The sequence below is a fragment of the Silene latifolia genome, chromosome 10 (assembly GCF_048544455.1).
Source record: "Silene latifolia isolate original U9 population chromosome 10, ASM4854445v1, whole genome shotgun sequence".
Lineage (NCBI taxonomy): Eukaryota > Viridiplantae > Streptophyta > Magnoliopsida > Caryophyllales > Caryophyllaceae > Silene > Silene latifolia.
In genome coordinates this window covers 122,602,590-122,610,042 of record NC_133535.1, presented here as the reverse complement: position 1 = coordinate 122,610,042, position 7,453 = coordinate 122,602,590, and positions in this window count along the sequence as shown.

The following is a 7,453-nucleotide window of genomic DNA, read 5'->3' as shown; positions in this document are numbered from 1 at the left end:
TTTTAGAGTTTGTCGACTATCGGGGAGGGTCTTTTAAAGTCCATTAGACTACGTAAGGAGGCTCGCCAGCCATAAGAAGAGACCATACCTGAGACTTTTTTCTCGAGATGTTTCCGGAGGTGCATAGGAGCTAAGGGTAAGCGTAGGAGCTAAAGGATAAGCGTAGGAGCTAAAGGATAAGCGTAGGAGCTAAAGGATACGACCTAAAAGATAAGTAAGGATTGTGCTAGGGTGTGGGACCCTAAAGGAAAGCATCAACGGGAAGGAGGCCCAAAATATAATTTCAAACTGAGGGGTAACTAAGGCTTGAGTGTAAGAACCCTGCCGGTCTGGGAACCTCTGGAGAACGACACCTTTATCGTACTCCGTGGGGAAACAGGAAATATTGTGGGTAGCAGGACACAAGCGGGAACTGCTGGGAGAAATCTGCTTGGGTCGTCTTCAAACAAACTTCAGAAGAACTCGAGAAGGACGATTGTATGTCGTGGACTCTCGTTGGGGAAAACCTTATCAGGAATTTATCTCCATGTCTCGAGAGGGATTGTCTATCCGCTTACTCGCGCTGGGGGAATATAATGAAGGCGTGTCAAAACACCTGTCAAAGAATACCTGCTCGTTGTGACAAGCAAGGTCTTTGAAGCAATAAATAATGTATGATAGCGTGCCGTTGTCTTAGAAATGCGCGTCTGAACGAACAATTATCGTCAAACGGACCAAAAAAGATAAAATGGCATCGGGGAAGAGGCGCACCAAAGATGGGCCCACAAATAACGAACTCATAACGAATTTTTGAAAATTCGTATGAAGGAAAGCTAAGGAAGAGGCGTAGCAAGAGCTGCGTCTCTTGGAAGAGGCGCAGCACCTGCTGCGTCTGTTCCTGGAGGTGTCTTTTCTGCGTAAAAACGCGATGAAACAGAAGGTTTAATTCATTTGTTTCGAAACACAATTTCATCAATTTCTCTCTCAAACTTCAACCATTTCCGCCAAAATTTAATCCAAAAGCTCGCATTCGCCATGACTAATCGAGGTATGTATATCATTCTTGCATTAATCTTCTATAATGGACGAATTGGATCGACAAAATTTAGGGTTTTTAACCCTAAAATGTCGAAAATTTGGGGCTTTTCCCCCAAATTATCTTGCCTCGCAAAAATGACCATGTAAATGGCTAATTGGTAGTATAAGGATCATAACCATGTATTTGTTTCGAGTTTTCGTTGAGTTTTGAGCATTTGAGTGAAATTGAGACAGTTTCACAGCTAGACCGTAAATTGCTTCGAAAATGGCCTTAGGCTTGCCCATTTACGATGAAACTTGATATTTGGAATCCTTGGATGATGGGTAAACTTCCTACCATCTCGGAATTTTGGTTTGCGATGGCTTTTTCAGGACACTTTTCTAGGGCATAATCGCCGTTATAACGAAATGCTGCCGAAATTTCGACTTGAACCCATGACTAGGCTTCAACTTAGGCTTGACTTGACCCAAATTACCACATAAGTGATCAGGTTTGTGGGAATACGGCCAAAGATGGCGAGAAAAGAGCGATTTCGGGTTTCTAAAACTCGAAAATCCCCTAATCAAGGCTCATTGTCACTTGATGCGGCCTAAAATTACTTTAATTTTGCAGGTGACGAGGCTTCTACTTTTGGGAGAGCTCCCATGGAGATATACACTGCTGTTGACGCTTCTCGTGCTCTTGAGGAGGCTTTTGCTGCGGCTAGGGCAGCCGGGGAGGTTGCTGAGGACGAGATCCTCGAGGAGGAGGTTGCTGAGGAGGAGGAGGCCCCGAGACGGGCCAACGTGGGGCGAGAAGGTCGCCAGCTGAGGGGATCACCTGCGTGGGCTGAGATCTGGGACAACAGGCACTTGCTTTGGGCTGCGGAGGGTCACCTGTCCTATAGGACGGTGAAGAGCTTGGTAACCTTGAATTCATTACTCATCACTCATATTCTTTCGTTTCATTTGCTCCGATTTATTTTCCAATTTCATTCAAACTAAAGATATCTTTTGTTTCAAATCACAATAGGAGACCGGGAACATCAGATCGTTCTTGGGCTACACGACGGCTATGGAGTGCTACGAGAGGTTGTCGACGGAGGAGCGGGACATGATCGAGCGGGGAGCATTCGGCGCCCTGGTGCAGGCTTGGAGGGATATCGCGAAGAGGAAGCTGCGGGCTAACCTTAGCCTGGTCCGCGCTTTCTTGGACCGATTCTGGGATACGACTTCCACTTTTCACATGCCTTTTGGTGAGGTGGGAGTCACGTTGGAGGACTACGGCATGATCTCTGGGCTGCCGTGCGGGACTGAGGTGGTGGAGTGGCCGGAGACTGCCATGAGGGTGGACTCGGCCGAGGCTAGGAGGTTGATCGGCTGGAACTTGGCGCCGAAGGCTGTTACAGTGCCTGGTTTGGTGCCTAGTTCTTATGTCCGAGACTACTTTGCGGGGAAGACCCCGGCACTGGTGGTGATTAATGGGAGAGAGACGGCTTCTCCTCCCTGTACAGCTGAGCCGAGGGCTCGCTTGTGGCTATGATGGTTTCTGTCTTCGATCTACCTCAGAGACAAGGGAGAGAGGCTGTCGACGAAGCTTCTTCCCTTTCTTTCTGACCTGAGCTCCCTAGGACGTTGGGACTGGGTCACTGCTGGTTTTGCGGTCCTCATCCGCTTCATGAGGGCTATGGTTCGTCCGTAGTTGATGGAGAAGGGGACTTCTCCTGGTGCTGTCGGCCCTGGACTACTGTTGGAGGTATGAACCTTCATTTGGACTAATAATCACTTCCTTTCCTTATCGAATTATGAATGATCATTTATTGACTATTTTGCTTCACAGGCGTAGGTGTACTCCTATTTTCCGAGCCTCTCGCCCAAGAGGACGGAGCCGCTGGAGAAGACCTATCCCGTTGTGAGGGATTAGGTGATGTGTCGCACGAGGAGAAAGCGCTCCTCTCACGGTGTCTACCGGCGGGACGTGAACGCTCTGCAGCTGGACAGCGTGAGCATCTCGCTTATATTCGTTTTGCTGCTTTATTACTTTTTAACCGATCATAAGAATGATTTCTTGCTTGTCTTTTCCCAGTGGGTACCCAAGCCTTGGGCGGAGTACGCTGGCGCTCCTCCTTTTGTGGTTGAGGTCCTTCGACCTAGGAGCTCGAGCCGGATGCTGTTGAGTACGTCGATGGGTCTTGTGTGGTACTTGGGCGAGCCCTTGGCTCGTCAGTGCTCTCGGGATGTCTTGACGGTTCCCATCGATCCTCCTAGGACGATGTTCAGGGAGCCTTCTGAGGCTGAGAGGGAGGCTGACTTGGCTGGTGTCGGTGGTGACGCCCTCCTGCTTCCTGGTGAGGACTTGGTCGGACTATTTCGGATGCTATATTCTATTTTTCGGAACAATTGTCGTTGGAAGCACCTAGACCAAAACACAATTTATAACTTCACAAACAACTCTACAATAAGTAAAGAGGCAAGTAAAGGTCGGATACCAAGGGACGGGAATTGAGATGATATTTCTATTGAAACTAGTGGTGTCTTAGGGGTGTCACAATTTGGGTTGACGTAGAAGGTCACTAAACTAAATAGCAATGAAAGTAAATAAGCAAGATGAGTTGAAAGGATTGTAAACAATTGATAAAAAGCACTAGGGTGTCACGGGGTCATAGGGGATTCATGGGAATTGATCATACAAACATGTTCTCAAATTATAAGCAAGCAATTATTGTTGTGATGGATTGAGTTGGGTTATATCTTACAATCCTAGGAAAGTTTGGGTCCCGGAGCCGAATCGATTAGATTGTACAACACCTACAAGTCGACTTAGTCTTCCCTACTCAACAACATGCATGGTCTAATGAGACTCGACTTGGTTTATGTCTTACAAGTCTCATTGAAAAGATAGGTGATGGGTAAAAAATGCAAGGATTCATAGGCTCACATTTCATCAAACATAACATGTGCATGAGTTGAGATCAAAACAAGCAAGCAAATAAACCATGAAAGCATATTAATTTAAGCATGAATCGTTCCCCAGGTTGGTTTCCCCTAATTACCCATTAACCCTAGCTATGGAACTACTCACTCATTATCATGTTGAACATGCTAGCAAGGTTATCAATCATACCAACAAAGTGAAACATGATGAACAAATGAAAGTAATTAGCAATAATTAAAAAGGGATTAAGAGAATTATACCTACTAATGATTCCAATAATAAATCAAAGAATAATAGAAGTACTTGATGCTTGATTAAGAGGTTGTCGATCTCCCAATAATAACCCAAATAATCTTCAATTACCCAAAATAAAGGATGACCAAAAGAGAAATTAAGGAAATAAAACTTGTATTAAAACTTGATTAATTGTTGATTACAAAACTAAAGAGAGATTTGATTGATATTAACTACTCTAAGAATTGATAAGAAGAACATGCTCTTCTAATTAGACTAATGGGGTATTTATAGTTGAAATTAGGTGGATGCATTAGGGTTAACTAAGGGCTTAAATGACGATTAAGTCCCTACTTAGGGAAACGCCGGTATTTTCTGAAGGAAGGGCATCTTTCTTGAAGCTTGAAGAAACGGATTTGCGTTGTGTTGGAATCCGTGCGTCTTAGGCACGGGACGGCCGGATTCAGGAGTATCTGCCCGGGCATCTTTGGGAGAAGACGGGCGTCTTCTGGGTGCTGTTGCCCGGGCGTCTTTGGGAGAAGACGCACGGATTGTGGTCCTGGGGGACGGGCGTCTTCAGGGGAAGACGGCCGGATTGCTGCTCAGCCGTGTTTCTTCTTCTTTTCTTCCCTTTTCTTCATAAAATCCTTGGGGATTTCCTTTGGGATGCAAGGATCTTTCCTCATCATTGCCCAACTACTATAATATGTACAAAGGCCTTCTAATCTTGTCTCTCCTTGATGCTTGGTCATTGGATTCAATCAATTTAGTCACATTTTGCCATGAAAATGCAACGTTTGCACTCCTTTCCTACCAAGGACACAAAACCTCAAAGAATATGCAAAACAAGGAACTAAAGACAATAAATGACCCAAAAATGCACTAAAAAAGATGGGAACAAGGCTAATTCGGGGACTAAATGTGCGCTAATTATGGTCACATCAAATATCCCCAAACCGAACCTTTGCTCGTCCCGAGTAAAGAGGTGACAAAGACTAGGACCATTATTTAAACTAACCTAATAGCATAGCCGATATGAGACAATTAGCGGGTCTCACTCTGCCTCTTCAACTCACAACAAGACAACCATGAGGTAGGATGCCTTCTTGCAAGGCAAGGTGGGTCTTGCCAAAATGGCGACACATCCAAACATTAAGCACACAAAATCAAATAATGGATGCATCTACAAAAGGAATAGCCACTTCCTCATCAAGTGGCGGAGGCAACTAAAAGAGAACAAATTTAAGAGCATATATTCTGTCACATATACTGTTCAACAAATTACTAAGGCTAAGAGGATGGCACTAAATCACCTCCAAATGGTGTTAAACTAGACTACTTTCGTCCTCAATTTACAAATACTTTCGTCAAGAGCGATCGGATGGTTATGGAATGATGATCCCCATGATGCTAGTAGCATATGACATGACAAGTCTCGAGTTCTCTACAAAAGTAAAGGTCATGGATCGTGCCAAGCTCGACAAAGTGGCTTGACAAAAAGGCTTTTTGGGAATGAAATGCTCCAATCTTTATAAATAAGGGTGGATATGACTAGTATTCAAAATTTGACCTCATTCAACTTTCACATTTCAAAAATTAGAGATGGGGTTTGTCCCTTCCGTGCTAATGTCCTTTGCTTTCGCCAATCGCTTATTAGGCAACCGGTTAACCTCTAGACAATAGCTTTTCGGGGTGATAGTCACTCTGTCTCTGGGCGGTTAAATTCCCAACCGTGTGGGGGCCCAATTCAATGGATCCCTCTCCAAAGCACATCGAAGTGGTACGCCTCCATCAAAATAACTAAAATTCTCAATATTTCAACATTTCATAACAGTTGAGGTTTTCTTGGCAATAAAACTTTTCCACAAACAAAATCTTCGAAATGAGCACTTCAAGCTTATTGATAGAAAGTATTTTTGGGTTGTCGTACCACAAGGTCAATCAAGGTCACCTAGACAAGTTAACCAAGTCCACATCGCATCACGGGGTTGGATAGGTGACTCACATGCAAACCCTTGACTAGGCTTTGGGTCATGGGTCAAAAGACACTAGTATGACACTATCTAGGGTGTTTTACAACCATTCTAGTAGGCGAAATCTTAAGTTGAAAAAGTATTTGTAATGGCTTAGTTGCTCTTGTCAAAGTTCTCAATTAGGCACTTTTTCAAAATATTTCATCTAAATGCCATGATGCAACTATTATATACATCCTAATGTGAGTGATTCTACCAACTAACATGACATATAAACTAAATGCAAGTCCTAAGTTCACATTGTTATACCGCATCAATCAAAATAAAGCCACATAGTCATTAACATAAAGAGGAAAAAGGAGATTGGAAAGATCATACCATGCGGTCTTCAATATCCTCATGTCTCGGATGTGGCGTAGTCGATCAATGTGAACAAGGATAGAACAAACACAATATATACAATAATATACAAGACTACACTACAAAGGAAAAGAACTTGTTTTTGGTTTTTCAATTTTCAAATTTTTATGGTTTTTTTTCGAAATTTTTCAATTTTTTGGATTTTTTTGAATAAAAGTTAAGTTAGAATTCCCCATCCCCACACTAATATGGGCATTGTTCTCAATGGCCAAAATGATGGGAAATTATGCAAACATGATGCATGAATTCTATACTAAATGCAAGCTACACTAATCTACACTACATGATGCATGGTTTTTGTTTATGACGGAGAGGATAATTTAGATTACCTCCCGTTGTGTATGTATGTACTTCCCCAAACCGAGTTAGACATTATTGCTAATGTCCTAAGGTTGGGTGTAGTTCATGCACACACTATGCAATGCATGAAACTAAATTTGTCATTTTGGATTTTTAAAAAGTGGGAACAATAAAATGAGAACACCTCAATGGGGCCGAGGTGTTAGTCCTCTATGGTGCTAGGACTACTCCAACAATGATCAAGATTAATAAAATACAACAAAGAGAGAAGTAGACAAACCTCAAGAGGGTAGGAGCCTCCATAGTTTGCTAATCTTCCATCATATCATCACTATCATCATCTTCCTCACTAGAAGTGGACTTATCACCACTTCCCTCTTCACTTTGTTGTTTACCTTCTCATCATCCTCTTCTCCTTCTTCACTAGCTTCTTCATCAATGTTATCATCAACAACCGCATCAACCGCATCACCAACAACCTCATCATCACCCGGAATACCCCTAGATGCACTCGGAAAGAAGACCTCCCTATCCGCCCAACTAGGCAAAGGACATGAAGGGTCAAGTAGTCCTTGCCTAGCTAAGTGAAGGAGGG